The sequence below is a fragment of the Octopus bimaculoides genome, chromosome 1 (assembly GCF_001194135.2).
Source record: "Octopus bimaculoides isolate UCB-OBI-ISO-001 chromosome 1, ASM119413v2, whole genome shotgun sequence".
Classification (NCBI taxonomy): Eukaryota; Metazoa; Mollusca; class Cephalopoda; order Octopoda; family Octopodidae; genus Octopus; species Octopus bimaculoides.
Window position 1 is genome coordinate 63,200,555 of NC_068981.1, and position 8,887 is coordinate 63,209,441.

The window sequence follows — 8,887 nt, forward strand, 5'->3', positions numbered from 1 at the left end:
ACTGCTGTGTCTGGGGAGAGTCATTCTCTTTACATGCCTTATAATTTAACACACTCACCAGTAAAAAGTTTATGTTAAATTGCCCCATTCACCAGCTTATTAATGAGAAAGTTCTTTTATTAAATTCTTCATTATTTAAGAAATTAATAGAAACAAAGGCAGTTTATGTCAGAATATACTGTAACAGAAATATGGTAATAACAGAGTTTAGCAAACGTCATTTCCTCACTGCATTAGTAAATCTAATTACATATTTTATACTCACTACATTAATTCTAGCGTCACTAATTATTCACTATTGTTGTACATGAAATGACTATTTTTGAGCAATTAACTTCAGTGGTTAATTATTTTTTTTTAGATATGTAAACATCATATGAAAGCATCCTGGGATCATTTGTAGTTTGTTGAATTTCTACTGAAATTGTTCCAGGTTATGAGAAAGATAACAAAATGCCTTCCAGAAGTTTTGAGATTTTTACAGGAGAAACATTTATTAATTTCAAAGAAGTACAAAACTCTAATCTCTTTTGAAATAGGATCCTCTGATTTCAATGCACTTGTAGCACTCCAACCACTTTGTGAAGGTTCCATGGAAGTCTTCCATACTGAAGATCTCCAGGACTCTTGTCGTCTCCTTCATCTTAGAGAACAACCAAAAGTCACAGGGAGCAAGATTTGGATTGTGGGGAGGGTGAGAGGCAGTTTTGATGCCCATCTGTATCAAGTAGTTGGAAGACTACTACAAAAAAAAAAAAACAGTAAGGGATGGTACATAAAAACCAGTCTTTGGGAATCTGTAGTTGTGGTCTCTGGTGATAAAATTTATTGAATAACTCTATATATATCATAGGGAGATAAGGGCTTGTCTTATTTTGAACCAACTTGTTCTGTATTTTGTGGGGAAGATGAATACCCTGAAATATAAAACCAATTCTTTCAATATTCTGTGGGGAGGTGAGCTTAGGCATCCTAAATTCCATGGGAAAATGTGTATCTTGGAATGTCAAGCCAGGCCCTTCTGTTATTTTGATATTTTGAGCCAAACCTTTCAACTAAAGGCTTGGCTTGAAATATCAGAATTCTTGTCATTCTATGGCATACAAACTTGATTAAATTACTATACTTTACTAACAAATGATTCTCTATGAAAGCTATTTTGTTTTGACTAGCACAGTGATTATGAGGTTAAGTTTCTGAACTATTGAACATTTGGTTGTAAAGTTCAAATCGTCAGTTATTGTTTTATGTCTTTGAGTAAAGGTACATAATTCTGTTAGTTAAACTTGTGCCTATAGTAGAAAGGATTATTATCATTATTAAGGTGGCAAGCTGGTAGAATCATTAGTGTTTAGCAACATTTCTTCCAGCTCTTTATATTCAGTGTTCAAATTCCACCATGGGCAGCTTTGCCTTTCATTTTTCGGGGTTGATAAAATAAAATACCAGTCAAATTCTGGGATCAATGTAATCAACATGCTCCTATGATTATTATCATTATTATTCTTTCTAATTTTGGCACAAGGCTAGTAATTTTGAGAGGAGGGGCAAGTTGGCTACATTGACCCTAGCACTTCACTAGTACTTTATTTTATTGACTAAGGTGCATAGCTTAGTGGTTAAATTGTTTGGCTCACAATCATGAGGTAGTGAGTTCAATTCTTGGACTGGGCTGTTTTGTTGTGCCCTTGAGCAAGATACTTATTCCACATTGCTCCAGTTCACTCAGCTGTAGAAATGAGCTGCGACGTCACTGGAGCCAAGCTGTATCTGCCTTTACCTTTCCTTTGGATAACATTGGTGGCATGGAGAGGGGAGGCTGATATGCATGAGTGACTGCTGGTCTTCCATAAACAACCTTGCTTGGACTTGTGCCTTGGAGGGTAACTTTCTAGGTGCAATCCTACAGTCATTCATGACCGAAGGGGATCTTTGAAGGGATGAAAGGCAAAATTAACCTGGACTGGATTTGAACTCAAATGTAAGAGCTGGAATACTGCAAGGCATTTTTTAAAATGCTCTAATGATTAAGTCCCAAGCAAAAAATGGACAATAAAATAATAAAGATTTTCCTCATTGGCTCAACATCAGATATTTATAGGGAATAGGTAAATTTGATGGAATTGATTCCAGGGGAACAGAAAGTCAGCCCTAATGAAATTTAATATCTCCTTCGGAGAGTAAAAGGTTTTATGATAAAGCGGATAGAAACAATGGTGATAACAATGAGAAAAATTATCATTCTTATTTTTGTCACGATTTGGGTGAAGAATGTTTGTTTACCAGCGTTTTAAAAATAGGTGAACAAAATATTTCAAGTGAAATTTTAAATCAGTATACTGTTATTGGGCTTCTGAACAAATTTTATCAACTAAATTTTACTCTCATGGCATTGGTCAGCCTGAAGCTATAGTTGAAGACAGTTACACAAGCTGTTGTGCTATGGGGCGTGGAGGCACAATGGCCCAGTGGTTAGGGCAGTGGATTCGCGGTCATAGGATTGCAGTTTCGATTCCCAGACCGGACGCTGTGAGTGTTTATTGAGTGAAAACACCTAAAAGCTCCACGAGGCTCCGGCAGGAGATGGTGGCGAACCCTGCTGTACTCTTCCACCACAACTTTCTCTCACTCTTACGTCCTGTTTCTGTTGTGCCTGTAATTCAAAGGGTCATCCCTGTCACACTCTCATGCTGAATCTCCCCGAGAACTACGTTAAGGGTACACGTGTCTGTGGAGTGCTCAGCCACAAGCACGTTAATTTCACGAGCAGGCTGTTCCGTTGATCGGATCAACTGGAACCCTTGATGTCGTAAGCGACAGAGTGCCAACAACAACAACAAATGTGCTATGGGATTGTTTTTTCTTTTATCTTTTACTAGTATCAATCATTGGACTGCAGCCATGCTGGAGCATCACCTTGAAGAATTCAGTTGAACAAATCAACCCCAGTATTTATTTTTTAAAATCTGGTACTTATTCTGTTGGACTCTTTTGGCAAAATGCTAAGTTATAGAGACATAAACAAACCAACATCAATTGGTGATGAGGAACAAACACAGACACATATATACATGAATGATAGGCTTCCATACAGTTTCTGTCTGCCAAATTCACTCACTAGGTAGGGGCTATAGTAAAAGACACTTGCCCAAGGTGCCAAGCAGTGAGACTGAACCCAAAGCACATGAGCTTTTGAACCATATAGCCTAACCATATATGCTTAACTATCCTCCCTCATGATCCTTACACTTTCCTTCTTGTTTGGCCTTGGGCCTTGATAGACTCCTAGGAGCTTCAAAGTAATTTATGGCATGTCTCGGGCAACTTTTGGATATAACGAAGCTCATCCAGTTATGACTATAGCCAATTTCTTCCAGAAAGAGAGATACAGACATTGTGAGTGAAAGGTTAAAAAAAAAAAAAAAAAAAAAAAAAAGAATTATCCTTGGTATATTACTGCTACTTTATTTATTGACTTTGAAAGTTTAAAAGACAAAGTCCGCATCAGCAGCACTTGAACCCAGTGCTTAGAGAACTGGAAAAACTACAGAAACACAATGTATCCAATGTTGTAATGACTGCCAATTGGCTGCCTTATGTTAAGTATGATACTAATTATCAGTGTTGCTACCACCTCTGTTATCACTACTATAACTATCCCCTGCCGCCACTTCTGTTACTATAAAGTCAAAATCACTACCATTACCACCACCACCACCACAACCACCAACAACAACAAAAACCACTTGAGCCAATGAGGGAGTCTCAGAGTGATGGCACAATCAAGTCCTCCTCAAATTACAACAGATTTTCAAAAAGGAAGATTACAAGTTGGACAATAGTCCCAGAGACATCGTTTGAAAATAAAATGGTATGGTCATGGCTGGTATGGCTTGGGCTAAACTCAGATCACTGAAACTCAAGCTAATGTTGTTGTATGACTTCCTAGAAATAACAGCCAAATGTCCTTGAAATCACACCTTATCTTTAGAAAGGAAGGAAGTCAGATTGTGTAATCTCTCTTGCTCCATATATAATTTATAACTCAAAGGCTGAGAATATTGTATGTGGCACTAGAGGTCCTCGAGTCTCTTTGTGACTTCAACCAACCAATAATAATAATAATAATAACAATAACAACAATAATAATAATAATAATAATAATAATAATAATAGGCGCAGGAGTGGCTGTGTGGCAAGTAGCTTGCTTACCAACCACATGGTTCCGGGTTCAGTCCCACTACGTGGCACTTTGAGCACGTTTCTTTTACTATAGCCTAAGGCCGACCAAAGCCTTGTGAGTGGATTTGGTGGACGGAAACTGAAAGAAGCCCGTCGTATGTGCGTGTGTGTACACATACACAGAAATACATACGTATGCGTCATCATTTGGCAGGGTGATCACAACCGGAATGTCTTCGATTACCGGACATCTCTTTTCAAGGTTGCCTTGAGACAAATCAACAGACCACTTTTACTACTACTACTACTACTATTACTACTACTACCACTACCACTACTACTTCCACTATCAGCAACAAGTACGACTATTATCGCTGTCTCTATAATCGTCACTACCACTACTACAACACAAACAACTGTGACTGTTACAACCACATCATAACCACAACCACCACCACCACCACCACCACAACCAAACTTCATCAAGTATCACACTACACAATTTCCTAACCTACTTTTATTTTCTTGCGCTTTGTAGCGAGGAGTGTTTTAGTTTGCTTGTGTTCAGTTATAAAATACGCCCCCTAACAATAGGAGTTAAACTTATATCCTCTACAACAGCTAAACTTATATCGTCTATAACAGATATATATATATATATAAAGAAATTAATTTCATTTAATTAAACAGAGCAACAGGCAACAACACATACAAGTATTAAGGTGAAAACTTTTATTAAAAGGTAGGAAATCTTTTGTTTATTTGATTTTTCAGTTTACATGCATGTATCTGTTATATATATATATATATATATATATATATATATATATATATATATATATATATATATAAGTAAATGCAGAGATAAACAAGTTAGATCAATATATTAAATACATGAAATACAAAAAATCTATATCATCCGTATTTTGTGTAAGTCGGACATTTTTGTATGTAAACATAAATACATTTTTTGTATTTCATGTATCTAATATACTTTATACCTTGATATGTCTATCCTGCTTATTCCTACATTTACTTCTATACCCGCTCAAGTTTAAATATCATGAGCGCTTCTGATTTTCATCTATGAACTCCACACACACACACACTGTAGGCTATATAATACACATTCAATATTTTATGTGTTTATCTATCTATCTAATATATATATGTGTGTGTGTATATCGATGAATACACACATTTCTCTATACACCTGGTGTATACACACAAACTAACACATATTGAATTTATTAACAGCTGTGTAAGTAACTAAGCACTTAGTACATTGTATAGCTTTGTAGAGACCCATACGTATCATGTGTATATGATATATAGTAGACATATGTTATACATAATATGTATTATAGAAGTTGTTTGTGTGAAGCATGTCCGCACCAACCCCCACACAATCATATGTAATATAAATAAGATTACAACTTTCGATCTAAAGTTTTCGTGCTATCGACCTCATGGGCAGCTATCAACGGATTGATTTGTGTATGTATATGTATATATCTGCATGTACGTGTGTGTATGTATATATGTATGTGCATAAGTAGTTAAGTCTATGTCCAGTCATAGAGTGACCATTGGTATCGCATCCACAAAGGGCTTAGCTCCGTGAACGTCCCGCCAGACTCTAAAGCCGAATTTTAATATGCTATGTTTGTTTTTACGGTCTTAGTCCCAATTATGCAAGTACTGAATGTGTGTGTGTGTAGGGTATTAGGTTAAAAGTGCGTGTTTATTTTGTGTTGTTAAGTTAGTCAACATATTATTGAAATGAGTCAACATTTCGAATAGTATAGTTGCAAATTCATATTCGATGATAAACGTATGTGTGCGTAGGTGTGTTTTGTAAGGAAGAGAAACCAAAACTCAATGCAAACATATTCTCTTAACAAGATAAAGATAAAAAAAAACAAAAACAAGTAAGGTTTTTATTCTATGTCCTCAACACACACATTCCTATATGTACAAGCTAAGATCCAACTGGTTGCTTTTTTCCTAGAAAAGCTAATCTGGCATAAGTTTGTATGGTTCATTTGAAACATCCAGGTTGTTGACGACAATTAGATGATTATCCATGTTTTAACTTTCACCAGGTTAATTTTAAACAACGCCCCGTACGTATCTGTATATATGATATTCGTGTGCTAAAATTCATATCTGGTAGTACTCAGAATGTATAAAAGTCAAATTAAAGTCTAACTTCATCTGCATTTGAACACCATTATAAATTAAAAAAAAAAAAGTGATTGGGGCTGAGTTCATTTGTAATCAAAGATGTGCTAAACTTATGTAAGATTAGTGAATCATAATGCTAAACAAACATGACGATCCTCTAAGAAACTAAATTACGGGGGTGCTACGTAAATTTTGAGTGACTTTGATATAAAATTTATTACCCACCTATAAAGATACCAACACTTGATAATAAAGACAGAAAGTGAGGTCACTCACGGAAACATGGTAAATAGAGGATCGGTGCGGTGTGGCGATAGAAACGAGAAAGTAGGGGTGTTTATGATCTGATATATTGATTAGGCGTGAAACATTTAAAAATTTGTCTGATAACATATTTAATTTCTGATATGCTCAGTCGTAGCACAATAGATCCGTTGTTCAGTGATTTATAATTTTTTAAAGTGTTTTTTTTTTTCATTTAGATAATGTAAACTTTATGTTGTAATGGATAGTGAATGGAGGAAACTGATGAGAAAATGTTGAAAGAGACACACATTGTAGGGCTAGTAAAAGCAGACGTAAATTGTAGAGCTAGAAGATGGGATGCTTAACATAGAGCCATCCTACACAAATGCTGGTCTCTAAGAAAGAAAGCCCATCATTTGAATATAGACATTAAACAACAGTGATAACTTTCTAAATCTTAGAAGAGCTTTTCTAAATTTTACCATTTCCCTTTCAGGATAGACATTTGACAGGCATTAGTGATAGCCAATAAAAGCGTATATTCTAGGTGTGGTAAGTGAGCATCTGTCGGTGATGGTAAATTTTCATTCATTTGGCTCATATCCATTTTTCCATACTGGCATGGATTTGCAAGGACTTTACAGATATGTAGTTCCTGTTACCAACTTTATCCCCCCCCCCCATTTTTTCCAGTAATGAAGTTCTTTTGACAAATGAGGAACATGAGTAATCATACACATTATTTCCATACCACACACACACATGCGCTTCTTGCAGTTCTGTCTATTAGATTCACTTACAAGCATTGATTGGCCAAAAACTTTAGAAGCTATTTAACCAACATGCAGCTCTGTGGAACCAAACCACAAACGCGATGATTGTGAAGCAAACCTCTTAAACCACACATCCATATCAAGTTGACTTGATGGAACACACCTATGCTTAATTGCATTCAAATCATGTCCACCTTATCTTTTTTGCATAAGTTTTGTGCCTCAGGAGATATTATCCTGCAAATCCCTTTTTTTATGATGGTAGAGTATGGTTTGAGGGAGCCCTATGAAGTTGAATATTCTAACCACCAGCATATTGTTAAACTGGAAGAATCAGCAAAACTATAGGGAGTAATGGGATGATTTGGTTTATTCTAGTTTGCTTTGGGATACCTACAGATGAAGAGGTTAGGGCCATAAATAGCTACTAGATTCCAGAAATGATACACACATGATTTTGAGTGACAAAAACTTGGCGGAGGGGGGGGGGGGCTTATTCTCAAACTGATTCATCATTTCCAGTATTTCTATATCTCTCTGCACTATTGCTAACAGTTATCAACCTCAGGCTAGCTTTATCTGTCCTTTTGGCCTGTCTTTTTTTTGTTCTGCAGAGTTTCTTGCAGCCCTCCTCACCTGTTTAGTTTGATGGGTGCATTGGTTTAATCACTGATGAGCTAACCATATAACAGGTTGTACTGGATTACTTGTTGTTACAAGTAGCACCCAGGTATGATGTGACATGTGTGTACTTAACACTAATACTGTATTTGCTATTTATTTGATGACTAGTTTTTTTCTTGAAGATGTCATTGTATATTGTTTTGGCAAGAGCATCAAACTGCGTAGGAAGGTCATCATATGTAGACAGTACTGTCTTAAGGTATGGGCACTAGCGCATCAGGGAGGAGGGGGGGGGGCGATAGGAGTGGTCTGCCCCAGGTGGCACTTTTAAAGGGGTGCCACTTTTGGATCTTCTGTAGACAATGTTTTTTGTGGGGTCTAGGGGTGGCAAACAGAAGGGTGGCACACACTCTATCTATGCTAGTGGGTATTGGCACAGCACGGGCTCACTGGAAAGTTGCCTAGGGACCCAATCTTGATTTATATATGTTATGGTTTGCTATCAATAAATAAATACTATAGGGCCCAGTGAATGATTTGCTCAGGAGCTTATAATACAGCTAAAACAGTCCTATATGGAGAGGCAGTTACTAATTGTGTGTGTGATAGCTTTCACAGACACCTGGCACATTTAACATTTTTAGTTGCCTCTTGGTGGGAGCGGGGGCTGGGTGAGTTAAGGACATTGTCCTTTTATTCTTTTATTCTTTTATTTGTTTCAGTCATTTGACTGCAGCCATGCTGGAGCACTACCTTTAGTCAAACAAATCGACCCCAGGACTTGTTCTTTGCAAGCCTAGTACTTATTCTATTGGTATCTTTTATTTAGTACTTATTCTATCAGTCTCTAACTTACGGGGACATAAACACACCAG

At 36.6% G+C, this 8,887-nt stretch overlaps 1 protein-coding gene across 1 annotated transcript in view; it reads left to right on the forward strand.

The window, feature by feature from the left end:
- The first annotated feature begins 4,312 nt into the window (after positions 1-4,312).
- Positions 4,313-8,887, forward strand: part of LOC106882038 (uncharacterized) — a 35,744-nt gene continuing 31,169 nt past the window's right edge. Inside the window, exon 1 of the mRNA XM_014932595.2 lies at positions 4,313-4,924. The gene's annotated coding sequence lies outside the window, so the exon portion shown is untranslated. The remainder of the gene's footprint in view (positions 4,925-8,887) is intronic.